This window comes from Hyaena hyaena, unplaced genomic scaffold (assembly GCF_003009895.1).
Source record: "Hyaena hyaena isolate Hyena2069 unplaced genomic scaffold, ASM300989v1 scaffold_330, whole genome shotgun sequence".
In the NCBI taxonomy this organism is placed as follows: domain Eukaryota; kingdom Metazoa; phylum Chordata; class Mammalia; order Carnivora; family Hyaenidae; genus Hyaena; species Hyaena hyaena.
Window position 1 is genome coordinate 1728137 of NW_024080961.1, and position 26696 is coordinate 1754832.

Consider the following 26696-nt stretch of genomic DNA (forward strand, 5'->3'; position numbering starts at 1 on the left):
TTCAGTGCTAAAAGGAAAAAGTCTGCAGCCAAGGATCTCTATGCAACAAGACTATCATTCAGAAAAAGAGAGATAGGGTTTTTCAGAAAAAAACAAAAAGTTAAAAGTTCATGACCACTAAACCAGCCCTACAAGAAATGTTAAGGGGGACTCTGTGAATGGGAAGGAAAAGCTGTAAGTAAGAGTCAGAAGAGTAGGAAGCACAAAAGCACTAAAAGTCATTCGAGGGATTCACAAAATAGAAGAAAGTAAAGTATGATACCAAATACTAAAATGTGGGGTGAGGAGTAAAGATTGGGTTCAAACTCAAGCAACCATCAACTAAAGATAAACTGCTATATGCAAAAGATGTTATATACAAATCTGATGGTAACCACAAATCAAAAACCAGTAACAGATATGCCTAAATAAATAAACAAACAAACAAACAAATAAATAAATAAATAAAAAAGACTCCAAATATATCACTAAAGAAAGCTAACTTATGGTGAGAGTAGAGAGCAAGGGAAGAAAGGAACAGAGAAAATCCACAAAAGCAAACAAACAAATAACAAAATGACGATAAATACATACCTATCAATAACTACTTTGAATGTAATTGAATAAATGCTCCAATCAAAAGACACAGAGTAATGGAGTGAATAAAAAATAAGACCCATATGCTGTCTACAAAAGACTCACTTCAGACCTAAAGATACATGCATGCAGATTGAGAGTAAGGGGATGGAGAAATATTAACATGCAAATGGATATCAAAAGAAAGACAGGGTAGCAGTACTTACATCAGACAAAATTGACTTTAAAACAAAGACTTCAACAAGGACAAAGAAGGACACTATATAATCATTAAGGAGACGATCTAATGAGAAGACTAAAAATTTTAATATTTATGTATCCAACATGAAAGCACCCAAATACATAAAACAGTTCATAACAAATATAAAGGAACTAATTGATAGTAATACATAGTAGGAGGGGACTTTAATGCTCCACTTACATCAATGGACAGATCATCTAAACACAAAGTCAACAAGGAAACAATGCCTTTGAATGACACACTGGACCAGATGGATTTAATAGCTATATTCAAAACATTTCATCCTACAACAGTAGAAAACACATTCTTTTCAAGTGCACACAGACCATTCCCCCAAACAGATTACATATTAGGTCACAAAACAAGTCTGAACAATTTCGAAAAGATCAAAGTTATGCATTTTTTCTGACCACAATGCAGTGAGACTAGAAATCAATCACAAGAAAAATCTAGAAAGAGCACAAATACATGGATGTTAAATAACATGCTACTAAACAATAATTGGGTCAACCAAGAAATCAAAGAGGAAATAAAAAAAATACATGGAGACAGATGAAAATGAAAACACAATGATCCAAAATCTTTGGAATGCAGCAAAAGCTGTTTTAAGAGGGAAGCTTATCACAATACAGGCCTACCTCAAGAAACAAGAATTATCTCAGATAAATAACCTAACCTTACACTTGAAGGAGGTAGAAAACGAAGAACAAACAAAACCCTGATTCATTGGAAGGAAGAAAATAATAAAGATTAGCGTAGGAATAAATGATATAGAAACAAAAAAGCAAACAAACGAACAGATCAATGAAATCAGGAACTTGTTCTTCGAAAAGATCAACAAAATGATAAACTTCTAGTCAGATTCATTGAGAGAGAGAGAGAGACAGAGACAGAGAGAGAAAACTCAAACAAAATCAGAAAGGAGAAAGAAGAAATAACTGCCAAAACAGAATTATAAAGGACTAAAAGAGAATATTATGAAAAATTACATGTCAACAAATTGGACAACCTAGAAGAAATGGATACATTCCTAGAGATATATAATCTACCAAAATTGAATCAGGAAGAAAATTTGAACAGGCCAATTACCAGCATCGAAATTAAGTCAGTAATCAAAAAACTCCCAGCAGGAGTGCCTGGGTAATTCAGTTGGTTAAGTGTCCAACTTCGTTCAGGTCATGATCTCATAGTTCATGAGTTCGAGCCCTGTGTCAGGCTCCGTGCTGACAGCTTAGAGCCTAGAGCTGCTTCAGATTCTGTGTTTCCCTCTCTCTCTTCCCCTCCCCTGCCTGCATTCTCTCTCACTCTCTTACTCTCTCTCAAAAATAAATAATAAACATTAAAAAAAAAAACCCGGCAAACAAAAGCCTAAAGCCAGATGCTTTACAGGTCAATTCTAGCAAACATTTAAAGAAGATTTATACCTATTCTTCTCAAAGTTTTCCAGAAAATAGAAGAGGAAGGAAAACTTCCAAATTCATTCTATGAGGCCAGCATTACACTGGTACCAAAACCAGACAGAGACAAAACCAAAAAGAGAACTATAGGCCAATATTTCTGATGAACATAGATGCAAAAATTCTCAACAAAATATTAGCAAACCAAATTCAACAATACATTGAGAAAAATCATTCACCATGATATGGTGGAATTTATTCCCAGTATAGAAGAATGGTTCAACATTTACAAGTTAATCAACATGATACCTCACATCAATAAGAGAAAGGAATGAAAAAGATATTATCATTTCAATAGATGCAGAAAAGGCATTTAACAAAGTACAACATCTATTCATGATAAAAACCCTCAACAAATTAGGTTTAGAGGAAACATACCTCAATAATAAAGGCCATCTATGAAAAATCCACAGCTAACATCACATTCAATGGTGAAAAATTGTGAGTTTTTCCTCTAAGATCAGGAAGAAGCCAAGGATGTCCCACTCTTACCACTTTTATTCAACATAGTACTGGAAACCCAAGCCACAGCAATCAGACAAGAGAAAGGAATAAAAGGCATCCAAATTGGTTAAGGAAGACGTAAAACTTTCACTATTTGCAGATAACATGATACTATATATAGAAAATCCTAAAGACTCCACCAAAAAACTACTGGAAATGATAAATGAATTCAGTAAAGTTGCAGGATACAAAATCAATATATAGAAACCCATTGAATTTCTATACACTAATAACTAAGCAGCAGAAAGAGAAATCAAGAAAACAATTCAATTTACAATTACACCAAAATAACAAAATAGCTGGGAATAAACTTGGCCAAATACTGATAAAAGAAACTGAAGATGACAGGCACCTGAGTGGCTCAGTGAGTTAAGTGTCCGACTTCAGCTCAGGTCATGATCTCACAGTTCATGAGGTCAAGCCCCACATAGAGCCATGTGCTGACAGCTCAGAGCCTGGACCCTGCTTCGGATTCTGTGTCTCCCTCTCTCTCTGCCCCCCCTGTTCTCTCTCTCTCTCTCTCTCAAATAAATGAACGCTATAAATAATTTTAAAAAAATACTGAAGATGATGCAAAGACATTCTATGTTCATGGATTGAAAGAACAAATATTGTTAAAATGTCTATATTACCTAATCAACACATTTAATTTAATCCCTATCAAAATTCCAATAGCATTTTTCACAGAGCTAGAACAAATAATCCTAAAATTTGTATAGAACCACAAAACCCCAAATAGCCAAAGCAATCTCAAAAAAGAAAAACAAAACTGGAGGTATCACAATCGCAGATTCCAAGTTACATTCCAAAGCTGTAGTAATCAAAACAGTATGGTACAGCACAAAAACAGACACCTAGATCAATCACCTAGACACCTAGACAGAATAGAGAGCCCAGAAATAAACCCATAATTATATGGTCAATTAATCTTCAACAAAGGAGGCAAGAATATACAATGGGGAAAAATCTCTTCAACAAATGGAATGGGGAAAACTGAACAGTACATGCAAAAGAAAGAAACTGAACTACTTTCTTACACCATACACAAAAATAAACTCAAAATGGGTTAAGGATCTAAATGTGAGACCCAAAACCACAAAAACTCTAGAAGAGAGCATAGGCAGTAATTTCTCTGACACTGGCCATAACATTTATCTACATATGTCTTCTGAGGTAAGCGAAACAAAATAAAAAATAAACTATTGGGACTATATCAAAACAAACAGCTTCTGCATAGCAAAGGAAAACATCAACAAAACAAAACAAAAAGATAATCTACTAGGTGGGAGAAGATATTTGCAAATGATGTATCTGATAAAGGGTCAGTATCCAAAAATATATAATGACTTATACAAGTCAACACCAATAATGATGATGATGATGATGATAATTCCATTGAAAAATGGGCAGAAGACATGAATAGACATTTCTCCAAAGGAGACAGATGGCCAACAGACACATGAAAAGTTGCTCAACAGCATTCATCATCAGGGAAATGCAAACCAAAGCCACAATGGGATACCATCTCAGACCTGTCAGAATGGCTATAGTCAAAAAGATAAGAAACAAGTGTTGGTGAGGATGTGGAGAAATGGAACCCTTGTGCACTGTTGGTGGGAATGCAAACTGGTGCAGCCACTATGGAAGACAGTATGAAAGTTCTTCAAAAAATTAAAAATAGAACTACCCTGGGATGCCTGGGTGGCTCAGTCAGTTAAGCACCTGACTCTTGATTTCGGCTCAGGTCATGATCTCATGGTTCGGTTAGTGTGATTGAGCCTTGCTTCGGGCTTCATGCTGACAGAGGCAGAGCCTGCTTGGGATTCTCTCTTTCCCTCTTTCTGCTCCTCTTCTACTCATACTTTTTCTCTCTCTCAAAAAAAATAAACATTAAAAACAAAAAACAAACAAACAAACAAAAAAAACCCAGAACTACCTATGATCCAGCAATGGCACTACTAAGTATTTACCCAAAGTATACCAAAACACTAATTCAAAGGGATACATGCACCCCTATGTTTATAGCAGCATTATTTACAATAGCCAAATTATGGAAGTGACCTAAGTGTCCATCAATAGATGAACAGATAAAAAAAAATATGTGGCATATATAGACAAGGAAATACTATTCAACCCTAAAAAAGAATGAAAACTTTCCATTTGCAACAACATGGATGGAACTAGAGTATAATGCTAACAAATAAGCCAGTCAGAGACAGACAAATACCATATTATTTCGCCCATATGTGGAATTTAAGAAATAAAACAAATGAACAAAGCGGGGGAAAAGGAGACAAACCAAAAAAAAAAACCAGACTCTTAACTATAAAGAACAAACAGATGGTTACCAGAAGGGAGGTGGGTGGAGAGAATGGGTGAAACAGGTAATGGGGATTAAGAGTTCTTATCTTGATGAGCACTGAGTAATATATGGAAATGTTAAATCACTATATTGTACACCTGAAAAGAACACTGTAGGTTAACTGCATTGTACTTAAATTTTTTTAAAAAAATTTAAAGTCCCACACCATGAGAAAAGACAATTATAATGTATTTATAAAAAGAAAGGAAAAAAAGGAAAGTATTATAAAAGGGAAAGAAAAAAAAAAGGAAAGTCTGAGAAACTGTCACAGTCAAGAGAAACCTAAGGAGACATGATGTCCAAAAATAATATAGTATCCTGGATGGAATCTTGTGAAAGAAAAAGGACATTAGGGAAATACTAGACAAGTTTGAATAAACTGTGGACTTTAGAAATGTATCAGTATGGGCTCATTTATTGTGACAAATGCATCACATTAATATAGGATGTTAATAATAGAGGAGCTGGGTATGAGATATATGGGAATGCTGTACCACCTTCTCTGACTGTTTTAAAATTCAAAGTTTATTTTAAAAATATAAAGCAAATAAACTTAGCTATAGATCAAGTTGATTCTATAAACATAAAGAGAAGAATTATTTTAAGTAACTTTAAAACACAGTCTCCTGAGGACAAACTTACACACAAAGATATCTTAGATTGCCTTCAGTATTACTAGCATTGGTTACTATGCTGTATTTGAGATATGTTGAAATATATATTAATAGATCACAATAAAATACCAATATATGATATATAATATACTTTAATAATATATATTAGATATATATATATAAAGAGAAAGAGCAAATACTTGATTATTTTAGTATCATTAGAAGCCAAATTTTTTAGCATAAAAGAGATAAAAGACAATATAAAACCAAAGGAAGTATGTAAAAACTTTTCTTCATTTCAATTATAAATGTAAATATTAACTCATAATTGACTTTTTTTAAAGAATGCATAATTCCTAGCTCTGTCCACTAAAAATGCCAGGGTTGATGAGCAATGAGCACCCTGAAAGCCCAGACTATAATCTCTAAATACCCTTCCCCACTAAAAGGAATCAGGAGTCCTTGGAGAAATGGCTAATTATAGATCTGAGGTAGATGAGCCTGTAGCATCTTGTTACGTCGGAAAGTAAGGAAATTACAGAGACTATAGGGTCATATGAGAACAAATAAGCAAACAAAAAAACACAAGAGAGGCTCCTGGGTGGCTCAGTCAGTTAAGCAATTGACAGTAATGAGTTTGTGCTCCGTAACTGGCTCTCTGCTGTCAGCACAGAGCCCACCTTGGATCCTCTATCTCTCTCTCTCTGCCCCTCCTCCCCCTTTCAAAAATAAATAAACATTAAAACAAACAAACAAAACAAAACACAGGAGCCAACTCGAAGTGGCTCTGATTGGCCAAAGATGGAACAATTTAAACACGAAGAGAGTAACAACAAGAAACAAATAAGAAAAAAAAGAAAAAGTAACAACTACAATGAATTAAAACTCATCAAATACATGAAAATTTATGAGCTTGTAATATGTATCTCTTTCTTCCCCAGCCCATAAAGAAAACTTCATGGTTACTTTTTGAGAGTACAAGGATATCAATCATTCTGATACATATAAATACGATAAAGGGAAAGAATAAAGGTTTTATCTTGCCTTTTCTCTACAGACTGTATTTCTTGATAACCAAATAGCTTATGAAGGAAATTTCTTCTATATAGAAGAATCACAGCTAATAAATGCAGGAAGAAAAATAGAGCTGAAACCTAAATCGCCATTTTGTAACCCCTAATGAAATAGTAGAACCAGGCAATGCTCAAATGGGCTGCTAAAGCCCTTAAATAAAATGCCGATGGAGAATTTTATAATGGATAGATCAGGACAACAGCACTTGAACCAGCTGATCAATCTTAACTAAAAGTGGAATAGCTGGATATAATTTTCTTCTTCCTGAAGAACTGAATCTAATCAAGCTGCTATCCATCAGTTTACAGAAAATAAGAGAGAGGAACCTGTTAAAAGCAGTACCATGAGGATACACTGAGTCAAATCTAAAATGTGGGAAATTCTACAGAACAAATGAAACAGTTTCTTCTGCAAATAAACAGTGTTATAATAATGGAAAGGGGCTATTAAAAGTTGAAAGAGACATACCAACCAGACACAGTGTGTGTATCTTTTTGGATCCTAATTTCAACACATCAAATGCAAAAGGATATGTTTGAGGCTACGATGAAAAACTGAGCATGGACTAGGGAATAGGATACCTAGAAGGTAATGTTGTTGAGCGTGAGGATGGCATCTGATTATGTTTAAAAAAAAAAAGTCCTTATCTGTTACAGAAACATACTAAAGAACTGATGGACAAAAGGGTAAGATGCCTGGGATTCACTTTAAAATATTTTAGCCGCACCTCCTCCCCAGAAGTTGGTACAGACGGACAGAACTGAAACAAGAGCAAAAGGATGCTGATAAATTATTGAACCTGAATGATGGGTACATGGGGTCCATCAGACCATTCTTTCTAATGTGTATGTTTAATCATGTTTGTGGTGAATAGAAAACAACTTTTAATTTTTAAAAATGGTGCAGGTTTGAGGGTACAAAGGAAATATTGATTCTTGATTGGGGGGTCTTTTAAATAAGCAGCTCAGGTGATTCTGATACTGATGTCCAGGACCAGACTGAGAGGATCTACTCTAGTATGGCTCTGCTCTGGGTAGTGAACAAACCCTCAATAATTATTTATTGATTTAAAATGAAGACCAGCAGAGCCTGGGTGGCTCGGTTGGTTGAGTGGCTGACTTTGGCTTGGGTCCTGATCACGTGGTTTGTGAGTTCCATCCCCGCATCAGGCTCTGTGCTGGAGTCTGGAGCCTACTTTGGATTCTGTGTCTCTCTTCCTCTCTGCCCTTCCCCTGCTCATGCTCGCTCGCTCTCTCTCTCTCTCTCTCTCTCTCTCTCAAAAATAAATAAACATTAAAATTTGTTTTATAAATGAAAACTAGATTTTGATCAGAAATTGAAATTTGGAAAATCCTTTTCATATGGCCAAAAAAATATGGAAAAGATCACAGGTGAAGAGCATGGGCAGAGTATTTCATGGGCCTGGCCAGAATGCCCAACTATTAGGGTTACATAATATCTTTATTTCAGAGCCCATTTCTTGACAGGGTATTCTGTATTCTCCAAATTCATTAAAAGAAGGATGAGTTGGATTCCCACAGACTTTCCAGTGGGCGCTGATTCTGTAATGGTCCTTCCTCCAGCTATTGGGCTGTGCATGCATGCAGTGTCTTCAGGCTGGCTTAGTGCAGGGAGCAGCAGTCTCCCCTTGTCTTCTACCCAGAAGCCAAGAAAAACATGTTTTCTGAGGCTTGTGGCCATGCATCCTCTCAGTTTGCTTATATGTATATTTCAGCTCAGTTACCTCCAGCAATAAAGAAGAAAATCAGCAGAGCCCATGCTTCTGTACAGCAGTCCCCTAAGATCTCCAAGAAAGCAGATCTGTTTAGGTAAACCAGAAGTGAGAATCCTCTCGGGCACCTGAGCTACTGAGTTTAATTGGGATGCAGCTGCCTTTCCTCCTTCTGCACACTCATTCCTAGTTCAGCCTGCAGACAACAGGGAGTTACCAGTTAATTGACTGTTTCTATGATTGTCATTCACTTTGGCACTCTTCCTGATGCCTTGTTGCTACAGAAGCTGCTTTTAAAAGTATCTGCTTTCCTGTGGACCCTGCAGTCCTGTGGACTGTGCCAGGCTAAAATCTTTAGGATGTGTTAAAGGTCGGGGGCAACCTATCTGGGAAGATGGTGCATGTTGTGGGATTGGGGTGCTGGTGTGAACAGAGCTGAGTGGAGCCAGGACTATCATCCGGGTTATATATTACATAAGGGAGCTGGACAAGTTTCCAGTCTCAGAACCAGTTGGGCAGGTTGAGGGAGTTTTGGGGCTTTTTTTTGTTGTTGTTGTTGTTTTTAATTTCTCACCACTCTACTGAACAGAGGGAACTTTCAGCTTAAAGTCAATGGTTCACTTGGAATGTCAAGAAAGGTTTGCAAGCTGGGGCTTGGGTTTCACGGTTCTATTGTCCTTTCTGCTAGGTGCTACACCCCTGCAGACAGGGGCAACGCAACAGAAGTAGGCAAGATGTGGGACCCAGTGGCTCACAGTCCAGCTCTAGACCTAGGTTGCCAATAGCTTTTAAACTTGGCTGGCTTCTGATATAAAGAGTACTGGGGAGCCACTGCCAAAATCAATACATCATGTTTGTGTGTGTGTGCCCGCCACAGGTTACATCATGGTATTGGATTTTTGGTGGTCACCCCATCTCCTCATTGCTTTGAGTCTAACTGCTGCCCGACCTTCTGCCAAACTGGCCCAGAGCCTCCCTCCCTTGCCTCTTCAGTGGAAAGTTCCAGAGTAATTCTGAGTGTGCCTCTTCAGAATGCTTTGTGATTTTTATTAAAACAAAACAAAAAATAACAAAAAAAACCCCCACAAAAACAGGAGTTTTGCCCTTTGGGAACCCTAATTGGTTCCCAGGAGATGAGATGAGTCTTTTGGCTTGTACTGTCTCTAGATTTCTGCAAAGCATTCTCTGTTTACCAAATGAATACACCAGTCCAGGAGCCAAGTGGAAATCTGTTCCAGGCCCTCTCTACTTAAAGAAGAAAAGAACACTATATGTTGTAAATCAAAAAGGAAGGGAGGTTGAATTTCAAGAAGAGCCTTTTTAACTCAAGAATTCATCCCTGCGAAAGGTGAGGTCCAATGGATTAGGGTAAATATCTTGCAAATATGATGGATTAGGGTAAATATCTTACAAATATGTAGTATGGATCTTGCAACTAATTCAGGTACCCTTTTCCTTCCCTTCACTACTCAGAGTGGGGAGAAGCAGTGTTTAAAACTTCCCTTGCCCAGACGGCTCCCCAGACCAATTAAATTGCTATCTCTGGGGAAGGTTTTGTTTTTGCTTGTGTTTTGTTTTCACTTTAACTCCCAGGTGATTCAGCGTGCTGCAAAGTCAAGAACCCCGGCTCCAGCAGAAATAAAATGAGCCACTGTTCAAACCCTGCCTTTTGCTACTGAGCATGTCGACCTATAAAATTATAGGTGACTCCCTTCTAAGATTATTTGAGCTCTAAAATCCTCTGATTCTCTTTCAATTGGTCTCTGTCCTGGAAATCACGAGAGTACCAGGGCCAGCTGTTTTTTTTTTTTTTTTTAATGTTTTTATTTATTTCTAGGAGAGAGAGAGAGCGTGAGCAGGGGAGGGTCAGAGAGAGAGAGGGAGTCACAGACTGAAACAGGCTCCAGGCTCTGAGCTGGCAGTCAGCACAGAGCCCGACGCGGGGCTCGAACCCATGAACCATGAGATCATGACCTAAGCGAAAGTCGGATGCCTAACCGACTAAGCCACCCAGGTGCCCCTGGGGCCAGCTGTTTTTCCACAACACCTGGAATGTCCCTAAAGCCGGCTACCGCGTAAAAAGATCTGTCTAATCGGGTCAGGGTGTTGGTGAGCCTGTATTGCCTTACCGGATGTAAGTAAATGAGTTGTGTGGTTTACAAAGGAAAAACACAAGCTACATGGTGTTTCTGATACTTATGGGCCTATCAGCTAGTTTTAAATGAGTAGTGGAATTTTTCTTAATGCATATTTAAGTCCTGTAGCTGTGCTAATTCCCAATTCCTCTGATATTCAGTTAATTGGAAATACACCCTCCTCAAGAATGCCTTAGAATAAAAATGGACACCCCCCACCCCTTCCCACTGGTGGAAATTTAAGCACTTTAGGAAGCTGAGGAGACTCTAATCCAAAATATGCAATTTTTATCTGGCATGGACTTTAATTAGATATTACTGTAGTAGCCTAAATGGATAGAGAAAAGCTTTAACTCTTGAACTAAGGCACAATTAGTCAGGCATAGAAGAACTCTAAACGGATGCTAATTGCTTTTAAAAAGATAAATTGAATTGAACCAAAGAAGCAGAAAATTACCTTTGTTGGGAATCATCTTGGTTGTTTAAGAAAAGGAGGGCTGGTGGAAATTGGAACAATTAAGTGCGCATGGCTGGGAGGAGAGGAGGCCCTCATTCTTTTCTCAGCTAAACACGAATCCCAAAGGCAGAGACTCTGGAAGGTTGAATGCCACCCAAGGCTGTCTTCTGGTCTCTGGTAACCTGTGTGCATACCTTCAGCCTGTGCCACCCATTGTTTTGACATCTTACCTCGAGGATCCCCAGTGTTATTTGAAAATGTTATCTCAAAGGGTGTGGCATGAAACCGTCCCAGTGAAGGTAATTGAAATGCAGTTTAATTTTTAAAATGAACCTTCAGGGCAAAGGTGAAGTGGTTTCTCCTCCCTGTGAACTCCATAGCCCTTTAGGGTGCTTCACCCACAGGACGAGTTCCATGTGTGTAGAAACTGTTGCATTTATAGCTCTGGGAGTCTAGCAAAATCAGAGTACATGTGGCATGTCACGGCTACACAAACAGAGGGAGCCATTGACCTAGAAGCTCTTTCGAGGAGGAGGCATTTAGACAAACTGCTCTTCCTGTCCACAGAAAATCTTACAGAGGGCCAAGGACGTGTTTTGGGTTATTTGGTACTGTGTGCAGATGGTCCTTGGTTTTCCCCTCACATAATTAAGCACAAAATTTGGAAAGATTTATTTAATAAAATCTATCGGTAACCCCTGGATACTTGTGTCTTCATGTTCCCTTTCCTCTCAAAGTGTTTGTAGTCAGCCAGTCTTGCCTTAACCATCTCCTCTCTGGGCTTCTCATGGCACCTCACAGCCTGCCTTTGCCCCAGTCCCCTTTGCTGCCCCTTGGCTGGCTGCTTGACTAATGCTGGAAGGCCTGAGCTTGGTCCTGGTCTTCATCTTCTCTGTGTCACCCTTCCCTGTTGGTGACTGCATCCATGGCCATGGCTTTAAACAATGCCTCTCTGGGGTGCCTGAGTGGCTCAGTGGGGTAAGCAGCCCGCTCTTGATTTCAGCTCAGGTCATGATCTTGTGGTTCATGAGGTCGAGCGCCGTGTCAGGCTCTGATGCTGACATTGTCGAGCCTGCTTGGGAGTCTCTCTCTCTCTCCGCCCCCCTCTCTCTCTCTCTCCTTCTCTCTCTCCCCCTCTCCCACTTGCTCTCTATCTCTCCATTTCTAAATAAATAAAAATAAAAATAAACTATAAATAGTGCCTCTCTGCTGACATGACCGTTATCTATATCCTTAGCTCAGACTTGCCCCTGGGGCCTCACCCCCCAAAACCTAACAGCCTGCTTGGTATCTTCATGTGGGTGTCCTATAGGCATCTGAATCCTTGATTCCTGCCCTTACTATGTTCTCCATTAAGTAAAATAGGACCACCTCGTGGCTCCCACCAAAACCTAGCACTCACTCTCAATTCTCCCCGACCCCCACCGTATCAAATCCACCAGCGAGTTCTGTTGGTTTTATCCCCAAAATACATTCCTAATCCTCCCACTTATTTTCATTTCCACTTTTACCATCATCTCTCACCCAGATTACTGTAATAGCCTCCTGGCTGATCTTCCTGCTCTCCCTCTTGCTCCCTGACACGGCACTCTCTACGCAGCAGCCAGAGTGAACTTTGCAAAACGTAAATCAGATCATGTTAATTGCCTGGTTAAACCCCTGTGGTGAGATTCCGGGAATGCAAGGATATCTGATTGTATAAAACACCATATTAACAGACTAAAGGAAGGCAGCTGCATGATCAACTCTACTGACATAAAGAAAGCATTCAATAAAGCACACAATTTTTTCATGACACAAACTCTTGGCAAACTGGAAATGGAAGAGAACTTCCTTAATCTGATAGAAGGTGTCTCTGTTGAAATGTTGACACAAACATAATCATATTTAATGGTCCAACTCTAAAACTATTTCCAGTGGAGTCACAAAGAAAATAAAGGTAACACTTATCATTGCTTCTGGAAAGCATTGTCCTGGAAGTCCTAGACAAAGTGAAAATGCAATTCAATAAATGCTTATCAAGAGCCTACTATGTGCTAGGGGCAGTTCATGGCTCTTAAGATGCACCAATGAATAGGGATGCCTAGGTGGCTCCCTATTATCCCTATTAACCTTATCAAGGTTAAGCGTCTGACTCTTGATTTCAGCTCAGGTCATGATTTTGTGTCATGAGATCAAGCTCCACATTGGGCTCTGATCTGACAGCACAGAGTCTGCTTGTAATAATCTCTCTCCCCCTATCCGCCCCTACCCAGCCCATGCTCTCTCTCTTCAAAATAAATAAATACGAAAAAGAAAAAGATTTGCCAATGAGTAAAACAGACAAAAACAACACTGGGCATACACTGTTGTGAAGAAATGCAGAAACAACCAATAGATATGATTATGGGCTGAACTGTGTTCCTCCCTAAATTCACATGGGAAAGTTCTAAATGCCAGTGTCTTAGGATGGGGCTATATTTGGCAATAAGGTCTTTAGACAGATGATTATGTTAAGATGAGAGGTACGGTGGGCCCTCATCCACTCTGCCTGCTGTCCTTACCAGAGGGGGAAATCTGGACACCCAAGAGACACATGATGAGTGGGCACAGAGGACAGACCAGGTGATGACACAGAGAGAGGCACTATTTGCAAGCCAACGACAGTCCATGGCATCATGTTATGGCGGCCCCCTCAGACCAACAGAGATAGCAGTTTACATAAACAAGTATATAGTATGTCAGAAAATGACAAGACATAAGTAAGACATAAAAGGCATAAATAAAAGAGATCAAGGGCAGTGGGGAGGCGAGGTGTGGAGTGGACCGGAGTGTTAAATTGGGTGGTCAGAGGAGGCGAAACAGAGAAGGGAAAAGACAAGATGTATGAGAACAGGAAAGGAAGAGGTTGGAGGGTGAGGAGGGAGTCAGACATGGTACATAGAGAGCTTTAGCCTTGCCAGTAAGGTTTTGTTTCTTGTGCTTGGTGGTGGGATCATTACGTTATTAACTGCACATCTCGGTCTGCCTGTAAGATTTCATCATCATTTTTTGGGAAGTTTGTCTTGGAAAGGTTAGCACCTGGATACTGGATGGTGGTTGTGGCAGGAGGGTCCGGGCAAGACTGAGTGGAGACAGTGGAGTGAGGGTGAAGAGGGTGTGCGGGTCCCAGTCACACCAGGCATGGCTGCCTCAGGATATGATGACCGAATGTGGGAGGTAAGAAAGGGAAAGGCACCTGGGATGATGTGTGCAGTGGAGAAAGGAGTGCCATTGCCAAGACACAGGATAAGTAGTGGGTATGGGGGCTGGGGGTGAGACCCTAAGGACAGGGTGGACAAGTTGTTTTTGAGGGGCCGGTTGGTGTTCAATGGCAGGAAAAGAGGAAAGAGATGAAAGGGTGCATCGCATCTCTGAATCTAGAATGCTCAGACTTGATTCTTGAGGGTGGCCTCTTTTCTGCTTACACACAAAGGGCGGGAACTCAAGATCAAGTTGAAGTCATATTCTACTGGGGTTCCTTGGCACTCTGGCACTGCTCACACCTCTGCATTCCCTGTTTAGAAACTCTGGAAGCTGCCTCTCTCATGCAACCTCCCAGCCCCCCCCCCCCCCCCCCCCCCCCCCCCCCCCCCCCCCCCCCCCCCCCCCCCCAGCCAACGTCAGGCACTGCTCAGGGGATGCTAGCATTGCCTGGGAAGGGGCTTAGAGATAGGTCAGCAGCAGCACCCTCCTTCTTTTGAATAAAGGTTTACATTTTAGAATAGATTAGTACAGAGTTCCCATTTTCCCCGCACCCAGCTTTCTCCATTATTCACATCTTACGTTAGTATATTGGTCACAGTTGATGAACCAATATTGGTATATGATTATTAACTAATGTCTACAGTTTATTCTTTAGTATTTACCTATTGTCCTTTTTCTGTTCCAGGATCTTAGCAGGGATATCCCGTTAAATTTAGTCATCCTGTCTCCTTAGTGTTCTCCTGACTGTGATAGTTTCTCACACTTTCCTTATTTTTTTAAATTTTTTTAATGTTTATTTATTTTTGAGAGAGGGAGACACAGAATCTGAAGTAGGCTCCAGGCTCCGAGCTGTCAGCACAGAGCCCAGTGTGGGGCTCGAACTTGTGGGCTGTGAGATCACGACCTGAACCGAAGTTGGATGCTTAACCGACTGGGCCACCCAGGTGCCCTATACTTCCCTTGCTTTAGATGACCTTCAAGTGTTTGAGGAGTGCTGGTCAGGTATTTAGTAGAATGCATCTCATTTGGGATTAGCCTGATGTCTTCCCACCCCACCCCCCCTACTTATTTTAAGTAGCTCCCCCAAACAAATGCAGGGAGCAGCTGCTGGCTTGAAGCCCTAGGTGGTAGAAGGAGAGCCTCGGGGTATCTCTGTGAAACTCGGCAGGGCTCTGAGAAACCCAGTCTAGAACAATCCCTCATTTGTGGACCAGGAAGCAGCTCTCCCAGCCTCCACCCCCTTTTGTGGACAGGATCTGCCCCCCTTACCCACTCACTTCAGATGCGAGCATCTCCTTCCCATGGGCATTTCCTGTCCCACAGGGACCTAAGACAGTCTCCCTGATTGTTCAGAACTGCCCCCCAACACACACACACTGAATTCATCATTGCCAAGCAAATGATCCTTTAGATCCTTCAGCTCAGCCAGATGGTTCAGTGGGTCATGGACCGCTTTGAAAAGTTAGCCAGACAAGCATACGTTTAAAGTTCGATTCTGGGGTGCCTGAGTGGCTCAGCTGGTTAAGAGTCTGACTTCAGCTCAGGTCATGATCTCATGGTTCGTGGGTTCGAGCCCCACATCAGGCTCTGTGCTGACAGCCAGCTCAGAGCCTGGAGCCTGTTTCAGATTCTGTGTCTCCCTCTCTCTCTGACCCTCCCCTGCTCATGCTGTCTGTCTGTCTCTCTCTCTCAGAAATAAATAAAACATTTAAAGCAATTTTTAAAGTTTGATTCCATCACTTATTTCAGGGCCCATGAACCCTCTGCACATGAAACATGGGACCCCAGTGAGGTATCCCTGAGGCAGGGAGGCTTGTGAAATACACACACTTACTAGGAATTGAATGTTGTGTCCCTCCCCGAATTCACATTCGAAATCCTAACCCTGCACGTGATGGTTTGATGAGGTGAGCCTGGAGAGGTGAGTAGTTCATGAGGGTGAAGCCCTTGGGAATGGGATTACTGCCTGACTACAAGAGACCCCAGGGCTCCATAGCCCTCTTCCTGCCATGTGAGGATACAACCTGGAAGAAAGCCCAGGGACCTAGCCAGAACCCAACCATGTTGGCACCCCAATCTTGGACTCCCAGCTTCCAAAACTGTAGAAATAAATGCCTACTGTTTCTAAGGCACCCAGCCTATGGCACTGGGAGGTGATGGGCCTCCCAGGTGCCTTTGGATGAGTGGTCATACCCCTAAATACTCAGGTTTATCAAGACCCAGGCTCCAGTGTCCAGCAGACCTCGTCTAGTCCTGGCTTGGCCCCTTTGCAGCACTGTCCCTGGGTGGATCCTCGGTGCTCCCTTTCACACTCTGTAAACTGGGATAACAGCCACCTCAGGGGTTGTGATGAGGAGTGAGGCAAAGCCCAGCACAGCAAGCATCAGGTCAAACTCAGCAGCTGCTGGCACTATCATCATTGTTGCCGCCGCTATTGTTGCTGTTGCTGTCAGGCACAGACAACTCCACGTGCCCCGTTTCCTGTGCCATCCGCTCACCAGTGCGCCAGGGCTGGAACTACACCGGACCTAATGCTCCTCTAGGACCTGTGCTATTCATGGCAATGACCAAAGGGGAACATCTCTAAGCTGGCCGAGGGAGGCCCAGGAAGCAGCTCGAAACTCAAAATAACCCTTTTGGCCAGTGGGGACTTTGGGCTCCATCCGGAACATCTCAGCTGGGAGAGGTGCTCTCGGGGAAGGCCTCAGCATGTCCTCCCACTCAGCAGTGTTTTCCAAACTACAGGTTGCAGCCCATTAGTGGGTATGGAAATCAGTTCCGTGGGTTGTGCCCAGCCCCCCCCACCCCGACCCCCCCCAAAAAGAAATAACGAACAGAAATAGACTACAATAGAAAATATCAGAGGGTATCATTTGTAGAAAGTATAATTTTTTCCTCAGAAAACTGATTTTGTTTGAGTGCACGCATGTGTGCCTGTGTATGTCTACTGGGTCTTGCTGTGAAATGTCTTTCTGTGGTCAGTAGGCAAAAACGTGCAAAGCCACCACTCTAAAGCGTGTGCAGAAGTGGGGTCTGGGGGGTGTTTGTGAAGCCCCCTGCAAGGAACGAAAGAGAAGGGAGAGCTTTTAGGACCAAGAGTCAGTTGTAGGGGTGGGGACTGAGTGGAATGTTCAGGAACCTTCCCGCTCCACTGCAGGCCCGACCCGCACCTTAGGATACTGTGTTATCCTTTCCTGGCTCCTCTTAGGGATCAGCCGCCACAAAATACCCTAAGCACCAACCCTATAAACAACAAGGGCTTGTGTGTTTGCCCGCAGGAGTGGCAAGGGGCTGGAGGGACTGTGTCCTATAGCCCGTTCTGGGGGGCAAAGCCCAGGACATGGAGTGGGAGGTGGCAGCCTTCACAGGGGCTGACAACTACAGTGGGACAGCAGGGGCCATGAGGTGTGCTGCCTCCTCACCTTCACCGCTTCTCCAGCCTTCGGGGTAGAGCCAGAACTCTGGTACCTTCAGTGTCCCTCCCTCAGTGTCTCTCCTGTTCCATGCACTTGGAGTCCACACAAGCTGACCTCTCTCTCTTCTGGTCTCAAATGGTTAAAAAAAATTTTTAATATTTTTTTTAACGTATATTTATTTTTGAGACAGAGAGAGACAGAGCACAAATTGGGGAGGGACAAAGAGAGAGGGGGACACAGAATCCGAAACAGGCTCCAGGCTCTGAGCTGTCAGCACAGAGCCCGATGTGGGCTGAACCAACGGACCTCGAGATCATGACCTGAGCCGAAGTCAGTCGCTTAACCAACTGAGCCACCCAGGTGCTCCTAAAATATTTATTTCTTAGAGAGAAAGAGAGAGAGAATATAAATGAGTGGGGCAGGGGCAGAGAGAGAGAGAGAGAGGGAGACACAGGATTCCAAGCAGGCTCCAGGCTCTGAGCTGTCAGCACAGAACCACCCGCTGTGAGATCATGACCTGGGCCCAAGTTGGACCCTCAGCTGACTGAGCCCCCCAGGCGCCCCTCAAATGTTTTAGGCAGACCTTCTCCTTGGAACATCTCAGGCCTCACCTTGGAAGGCACCCCCTATCTGCAGATACCAGCCCTGTCGTCTCCCTGCACCGCGGCTCCCAGCGGCGTCTTTCTGTGCAGCTGCTTGCCACCCCTCGGAGACTGAGTGCCCTGGACGGGACCTGGGTCTACTTCCCTGCGTGCCCCTGCCTACCTGAGCACCGGGGACCCTGAGTGACGCCTGGCTCGGTTTTTTTTATTAAATGAGCAGGTGGAGAAGAAAAGGGTGAGCATTCTCCCAGGGTCAAATCCTGTTGGCTTTATCCGGCTCCGTGTCCCGATTTTGCAGGAATCTGAGCCGTGAGCAGGTCTGGGAGCAGCAGGGGATGCAAGGAAGATGTGAGTCAGAGAGGCCACGAAACAACAGCGAGTGAGAAGTTGGCGCTGCGCAGGCAGGTGGGTGGGACCCGGACCGCGCTTCAGCTCGGGCTGTGGCCGCCCCTTTGCCTTTTATTGCTCTGGCTTTGCGTGGGCGTGGGAGCCCGGCTCCTGTCCCTGGGGCACCTTGAAAGGACTTGAGGACCTCTGACTCCAGGTTCAAAGGTGGGAAAGTACAGGGTGTGTTTGCGGCGGCGTGGGAAAGACAGCAGAGGGCTGGGGCGGGTGTGGGGGCGGCTCTGAGGCCACCACGGTGGGGGGAGGTCACCACGGTGGGGGGTGGGGAGGCCACCACGCTGGGGGATGCGGGACTCGAGACCGACCCGTTGTGGTTATATGCAAAGTTGGGTATATTTCTCTAGGAAGAAGACAGCAGCTTTCAGCAGATTCACAAAAATATTGTGGCCGCAAACAGGAGACAGACACCGTGCTCGAGGCTTCTGAGCAGGTTTCGGGAATCTCGCTCTGGCAACTGCGCACGTGGTAGAGCGGAGTCTCGCTAGTTTCCCTGGTGGGAGAACATGTGCCGTGGCAAGATCCTGTGTAAATATTTGAGATCTGACATTTGGTTGTTTAATAAGACTGCCTGCCTCGCCGCATAAGAGTTAGAATTCTTTTCTGATAGAGCTGGCCTCCGACGCAATACCCAGGCACTGTGGGCGACATCCGGCGAGCACTCTCAGGGGTCTCCAGCAGGGGTATTCTCTCCTTGGCTCCTACCCCGCAGCCGGCTCTGACTCCTGCTGACTCCGGGGTCCCCTGATAGGACGCCCTCCCTCCCCAGGGGCAGCCCCAGTGGGTGATGGTGACACAGCCACCTTCCCTCTTCTGTCCTGTCCCACCGTGACCGCACCAACGGTACTCAGTGTGTCCGAATTCTCTGAACAGCTGGGGGTAAAATAGGGGGCATTTTCACATCAGAGGGAAAAAAAAATTATAACTGTCCATTTCATATGACTCTCCTCCTGCCGCAGGAGTCAGGCATGGGAGACGCTCGAGCCTATCTTGCCCTCTTATCCTCTGTTCTTCCCTCTTCTAGGCCTACAGTGCAAATATCCACCCTCCCTTTAGGGAGCCCCCTTCCCTATCCACAGGGCTGCCTTCACCTTAGAACACAACATCCTCCTCTCCCTACATGGACATGGTAATTCCTGGTGACACTTTCTCCAAAGTCTGATGTACTTAGCCCTCCACTACTAATACCAGAACCGGGAAGGGGGAGCTCCGGGAGACAGGGGGTGGATCTCACTCTTCTGTTGGGTCTGAAGATTCCTGTCTAATGGCCATTATAGAAGGAGGATTCTTCCTATTCACTGTTGGGTAACCATCATTCACATACAAATACATCTCCTGAAGACAAACTTTAATTCTCAGAAATGGCAGAATCTAAATCACATGAAGGGAGGCAATCGTTGATGTCAGTACAACATCGTCTGCACAGGTGCCTGCTCAATGGATACGGCAGTTACTGTGCAGAGCCGTGTTCATTCCTTGTGCTGCCCCCCGCCCGCACCCTGGCTTCTAGGCAGGGCCTCTGGGCCTCCAGAAATCAAAACACACTTTGCCACATTATGCAGTAATACTCAGTTCTGCTATATAGAAGATAGGAGAAATAAATGGGATGGATGCCACTCATAAGAAGCCTTAAGTAGAGGGGCACCTGGCTGGCTCCAGTCAATAGAGTGCACGACTCTTGGTCCCAGGTTGTAAGTCTGAGCCCCACATTGGGCATAGAGATTACTTTAAAAAACTCTTAAATAAAATCTTTTAAAAAGAATAAGTCTTAAGGAGAGATAGAAATCAAATAGCTTGTGAACTCTGAGCAAAACTCATGGGTTAAAGTAGATAGTAAGTAACCTATAAACATGGAATGAAGAATAGTGTTCCCTGTAGATAAAAAGGAAAGAGAGACCAAGTCATAAGGTACAAAGCATGTCAGGCTGATAGCTAAGTTATCCCGACATTGGCCAATTTGAAGCCCCCCAAACCCCATATTGGTGCCCCTTCAGCCTTATATGTGCTCTGCCCTAGAAATGAAGATCAAGCCCATGGCCATGGAGCTCACTGATCAGCAAGCTGCATCTAATGTCCTTGCTACTATGTCTGATAGGGCATGTGTGTGTTGGCTTTGGGCTGAGGCCCCATGTTCAACCTTGTACTAGGCAGTGTTCTCCAGAAAAACAGAACCAATAATGTGTATGTGTGTATATAGAATAGAGAATTGATGCATGTGATTATGGTGGCTGCCAAGTCCAATATCTGCAGAGTAGGCCAGCAGGCTGGAAACCCAGGAAAAATATTGCAGTTTGAGCCCAAAGGCAGAATTCCCTCTCTTATCTCTGGGGAAGTCAGTCTTTTTCTTTCTTTCTTTCTTTCTTTTTAATGTTTTATTTATTTCTAGGAGAAAGAGAGAGACAGCGTGAGCAGGGGAGGGTCAGAGAGAGAGGGAGTCACAGACTGAAACAGCCTCCAGGCTCTGAGCTGGCAGTCAGCACAGAGCCCGATGCGGGGCTCGAACCCACGAACCGCGAGATCATGACCTAAGCAAAAGTCGGATGCTTAACCGACTAAGCCACCCAGGCGCCCCAAGTCAGTCTTTTTCTTAAACCCTTCAACTGATTGGATGAGGACCACCCACAATATGGAGTTCAATCTGCTTTACTTACTCTATTGATTTAGATGTTAGCCCCATCCAAAATATACCTCACAGAAATATCTACAACAGTGTTTGACCAAATTGACATATACAATTAAGTATCACAGATCTCAGCTCTGGTTCTCACAACTTCCCCATCATTGGGCAAAGCTGAGGTCACTCAGAAAGAGAAAAGAAGTATGAGCTTGCACAACCCTCGAGTCGGATAGTGAAGTCCTTCCACCCAACTTGTACACTACCTTAAGTGTATTACCCTGCCTTGTTTCTTTCCCTTTGCTTTTTGTCTTATGTTTTAAATGGATTTAATAAACCATGTTGTTAGGGCATCTTAATTTGATCTTTTTCTGCTGCATGACCTCTGGAATAGCTTACTGGTGGTACACTTGGAGGGTACTGTTGCATAACGTAATTTCTTTCACCTGACATCAGCTTTGCAATGACACTTTTCTGCACCTTAGGCTTCTATTCTCATTTTCTGTGAGTAGTAGAGATGGGAATAGGGGTGATAAGGATCAGAAATCTCCACCCCATCACTGGCTTAATGAGTTCCATTCTTAATTTTTTTTACTGTTTATTTTTTTTGAGAGAGAGGAAGAGAAAGAGCATAAGCAGGGGAAGGGCAGAGACAGAGCGAGACACAGAATTCAAAGCAGGCTCTGGGCTCTGAGCCATCAGCACAGAGCCCAATGTGGGGCTCAAACTCACGAACTGCGAGTTCATGACCTGAGCCGAAGTTGGACACTTAACTTACTGAGCCACCCAGGTGCCCCTAATGGGTTCCATTCTTCTACTTATAAACCTTGCATTACTATTTGACTGTGTTTTTCAAGGACTGTAGGGCTGGGGAGAAACTAAGATTGCCTTCTCTGTGCAGTAATTGGTTATTAGGAAGGAAGGGAACACAAGTCAGAGGCTCTGATGAAAAATGAAAAACACAAGCAGAGGTCCCCAGCTCCACCCCCTCCCTTCCTCCTCCAGGAGCCCAGTCTCTGCCATAATAGAGGTCACCACCTGCGGCTTGGAAAGGGAGACTCTGCTCTCCTGATAGGTACGGGTGTGTGCAGGAGCCAGGAGTGGCCCACGTTGGCAGTTAAGCACCTTATAAGCAGGGACTCACTTTTCTTTGAACCCCAGCACCTACATCCTGCCTGGATCATTACAGGTGTTCAGGGTACATTTGCTGAATGGAGGCGGAGCTGGAGGGAGGGGCTGCAGACCACTGCACCCAGAAATGTGTTGTTGACATCCCATGTTGGATATCTAAATGCAGCTTTCCCTAGAAGCAGTGATGACATACATTAGTACCATGGCACAACACTGTAGGCTTTTAGTAACCGATCTGGGGATGTAACTAGCATATATAACACTGTTCTATGGGATATCAGTTATAAATTCAAACAAATGTACTTTCAGAATCCACTTACCTTTAAGTTGAGAGCTGCCCATCCATATCCCCCTGCCCCCCGATGCCAGCCAATCCCTAAATTCAAATGTGTCTATATACTGGTGAGTATCTGGGAAAGCTTTCAGCTTCACCTATTCCACTGGCTTCCTGCACTCAGGGTGCACACAGTGATTCTACATTCCATCCTGCACCTTGTGGCTTCGACGCCATAACACCCCGGGGCAGAAACTGCTCCTTGCTTTCGCTCCTTCTCAGCTCCTTCTCACCGTACACTCTCAGCGGCCACCCAGCAAATTGTGAATGCAAAATTAGAGGAATCACCATGCCGCTTCTTAGGAGAGACTCATTTTCCATTCACACCTTCTCCCTGGAAAGCAGGAGGGGTAGGTTGTGAAGGGTGAGTGATGAGGAAGTTTGCACAGCGGCACTCACAGCACCTCCCATGCACACCCACTCACTCCCAAGTAGGGTGAGCAAGTGCATTAATACCTTCTTGCTTCCTTTCATTGAAATTATTCTGCCTGACTTAATCCTCCAGTGTTAGCAGTAGAGGGGGAGGGGTTCTGCTCTGCAGGACGAATGTTCTTTACAGGGAAAAGACTCGGTGTATGAGAGACTTAACGTCTTGAATGAATGGAACATACTGAATGAACTGTAGCAGTTCCTCTGCCATAAACCTATGCATACTTTTTAGAGTAGCCTGGGAAATGGGTTCTGGAGAACATTTTTGTGGCACCATATATCTGAGTACGACCAGGGGTTCTCAGCTGGGGACAGTTTTGCTCCCTGGGGGACCTGTGGCGATGTTCAAGACATTTTTGGTTTTCATGATCGGTGGGAGAGGTGAAGGCCAGAGATGCTGCTAAATCAATTTTACAATGCACAGGACAGCCCTCCCCCTGCCCACCAACAAAGAATTACCTGGCCCAAAATGTCAATGGTGTCGGGATTAAGAAACCCTAAGTCAGGCAGGTATATGTGGTCTGTCAACATTATGATATTACCTAGGGAAACATTCAGGGACCATTAGCAAACTCCGTCTTTGCAAAGACTAAAATGTATATAAAGGCAAACTACATTCTTCTGAATTCTTATCATTTCCTTATCATTGGTTTACCAGGCAGGTTTTAAACCATGATTTAAGAATTTTTAAGTTTCCCTCATATTTCATCTCTCCCCATCAACCATTTTTCACAAATCAATCAACTTGAATGATCAACTCAAAGCAAGTAATTATCAAGAGAACAGAAAAACAAAAACTACAAGATGTATTGAGACCCAGTAGCTAGCACATCCACCGACTAAGTGATTGTGGCAGATTGCATTGTCTGAAAGTGGCCGCATCAGTAGCTCGCATCCTACACGCTCTTCTTAGTATGTGATCTGGCATTCATCCCATGGCGCGGTAGGGCCTATGTTCCCTCCAGCTGGATCTGGAAGGGTTTATGATGAAGGTATGAGTTTCAAGATGTGTTCTGAGGCCAGATCATAAAAGGTACACAGCTTCCTCTTAATCCTCTTGGAACCCAGCCACCATGCTCTAAGGAAACCCAAGCGGCCACATATGTAAGTTCTGGCCACCAGCCCCAGGCAAGGAGTGGAGGTCCTAGCTGACAGCCAGCATTAATCACCAACAGGAGAATGAGCAAGCCTTTGGACGGTTTCTTCCCTCGGTCACTGAACCGCCCTCAGCTTCTGAGTGTCCCCAAGTAAGGCCTCAGACTTTTTGGACAGAAACAAGTCATCCCCATGGTGTCCTTTCCAAGTTTCTGAACCACAGAATCCATAAGTACGATAAAAGCATTGATTGAAGCCGCAGAGTTTTGGAGTCATTGTTACGGAGTAAGATATAAATGGAACAGTAATTCTCTCCCAAAGATATATAAAATATTTCCTGCAATAAAACTGCCAAATTGCTATACATTGATCTTTGGCCAAAATGGTAAATGGGTGGCAAACATACTATCGCTGTCCTTTCCTGCACCTAAAACAGACATCACTAATTGATTGCAGAACTCTTTCTTGATGAGCAGTGATCTAGTCTTAAAACCCTCTCAGTAAAATACAACAGCAACCAGGTTATTGGAACTGAAGTACGATCTGAAGCCTCTTTGCTATGCTCTCCCTGATGTTTTTTGTAATAGTTTCCACTGGCTTCCTCCCAGACAGAAGGATTTATCTGTTGTTTAATCAGGTACACAGAAAAGGTTATGTGGCTTCACAGCACCTGTTTGCAAAAACACTGTTATATTAGCCTAGTAGATGAATATGAGGGGAGTCTTTTTACCATAATTTCTGAGAATTTGACTATCCAACAACAATAGCAACCTATTGATGCAAAGAATCGCTTTTATTGAAACCAAACAAACTCAAATCCCGAGTACTCCAGAAAAATGTTTAAACCACTTTTATAAAGGTGGCAGAATCCCCTAAAAAAAAGAAAAAAAAAAAACTAATGTAACGAGATGGACCCATATGTCTAGTCTGTGAATGAAGGTTGTCAACTTTATGCAATAGTTCAGATGTAGAACCTTTAATTTCAGCTTGAAGAGCCAAGCACACGGTGAAAGGGAGCATTAGTACCTATATTATTTTGAGCTTTGTTCACTGCACCTTATTATACCAGGCCCAGGGGAGAGCATGAAGTGACTATGCCCTCTCTTTTTCAATTTTCTATTTTTGAATTTGATGTCTTCACCTTATGACTGACAACGAAATTTCTCTCTCTCATCTATCAGGGATTCTGGGAAGCCAAAGTTGTTTATTTTTAGAAGGAATGTAATAATCGTTATTTGAAGAAAATGACTCAGGTGATTGAATTCCTGGGCAGGCAGGCAAACCACATGTCAGAAGGACTTTTTAATCCAAGATTTCAAGGATTCTAGAGACATTACAGTCCTCTTCTCGCATGGTGGCCTTTTGGACTTTAAATAAAGTCACTTGTAAAATGGGGTAGACATTAGGGCAGGAAGGAAAAGTCATACTGACTGAAATTCTCTAACTGTCCCTTGGAGTATGTTTTAATCTTAAATTTCTTTTTTGAATGTTTGTTTATTTTTGAGAGAAGGAAAGAGACAGAGCACAAGTAGGGTCCGGGCAGAGAGAGAGAGGGAGACACAGAATCCGAAGCAGGTTCCAGGCTCTGAGCTGTCAGCACAGGGCTCGATGTGGGGCTTGACCTCATGAACCGTGAGATCATGACCTGAGCCGAGGTGTCAGCACAGAGCCCGACATGGGGCTTGAACCCACAAACCATGGGATCATGGCCTGAGCCAAAGTCGGACACTTAACTAACTAAGCCACCTAGGGGCCCCTTGAGTATGTTTTAAAAATCATAACTTAACCAAGTCAAGAACCTTAGGAACATTTAAGCCTTGCCTTCTGGGCCTCTCTGTTGGCTTTCCTGGATCCCTTCTCACTTTCCAACACACCCACTCTTCCTTGACCCTTTTTCAAACCACCAGCAAAGAGTTATTCTTGTCCCCCTCCCCCCCCACCCCGTCCCCTTGAGGGCTCCCTAGTACCGTCCTACTCTTCTAGAAAAAACAGTATAACCCCTCGGCTAATCTGATGGACTGTCAAGCTGAGGTGTTACCGTAGGCTTTTTTCTATTAACAGTCACTGCCCTATGGGAAAAATATAGAGAACCATCTAAATTTTAAAAATGAATTTCATTGTTTTATTTAGAAGACTACATAAAAAGTTAAAATTCTAGGGGTGCCTGGGTGGCTCAGTCAGTTGAGCATCCAACTTCGGCTCAGGTCATGATCTCGCAGTTCGTAAGTTCGAGCCTCAAGTCAGGCTCTGTGCTGACAGCTCAGGGCCTGGAGCCTGCTTCGGATTCTGTGCCTCC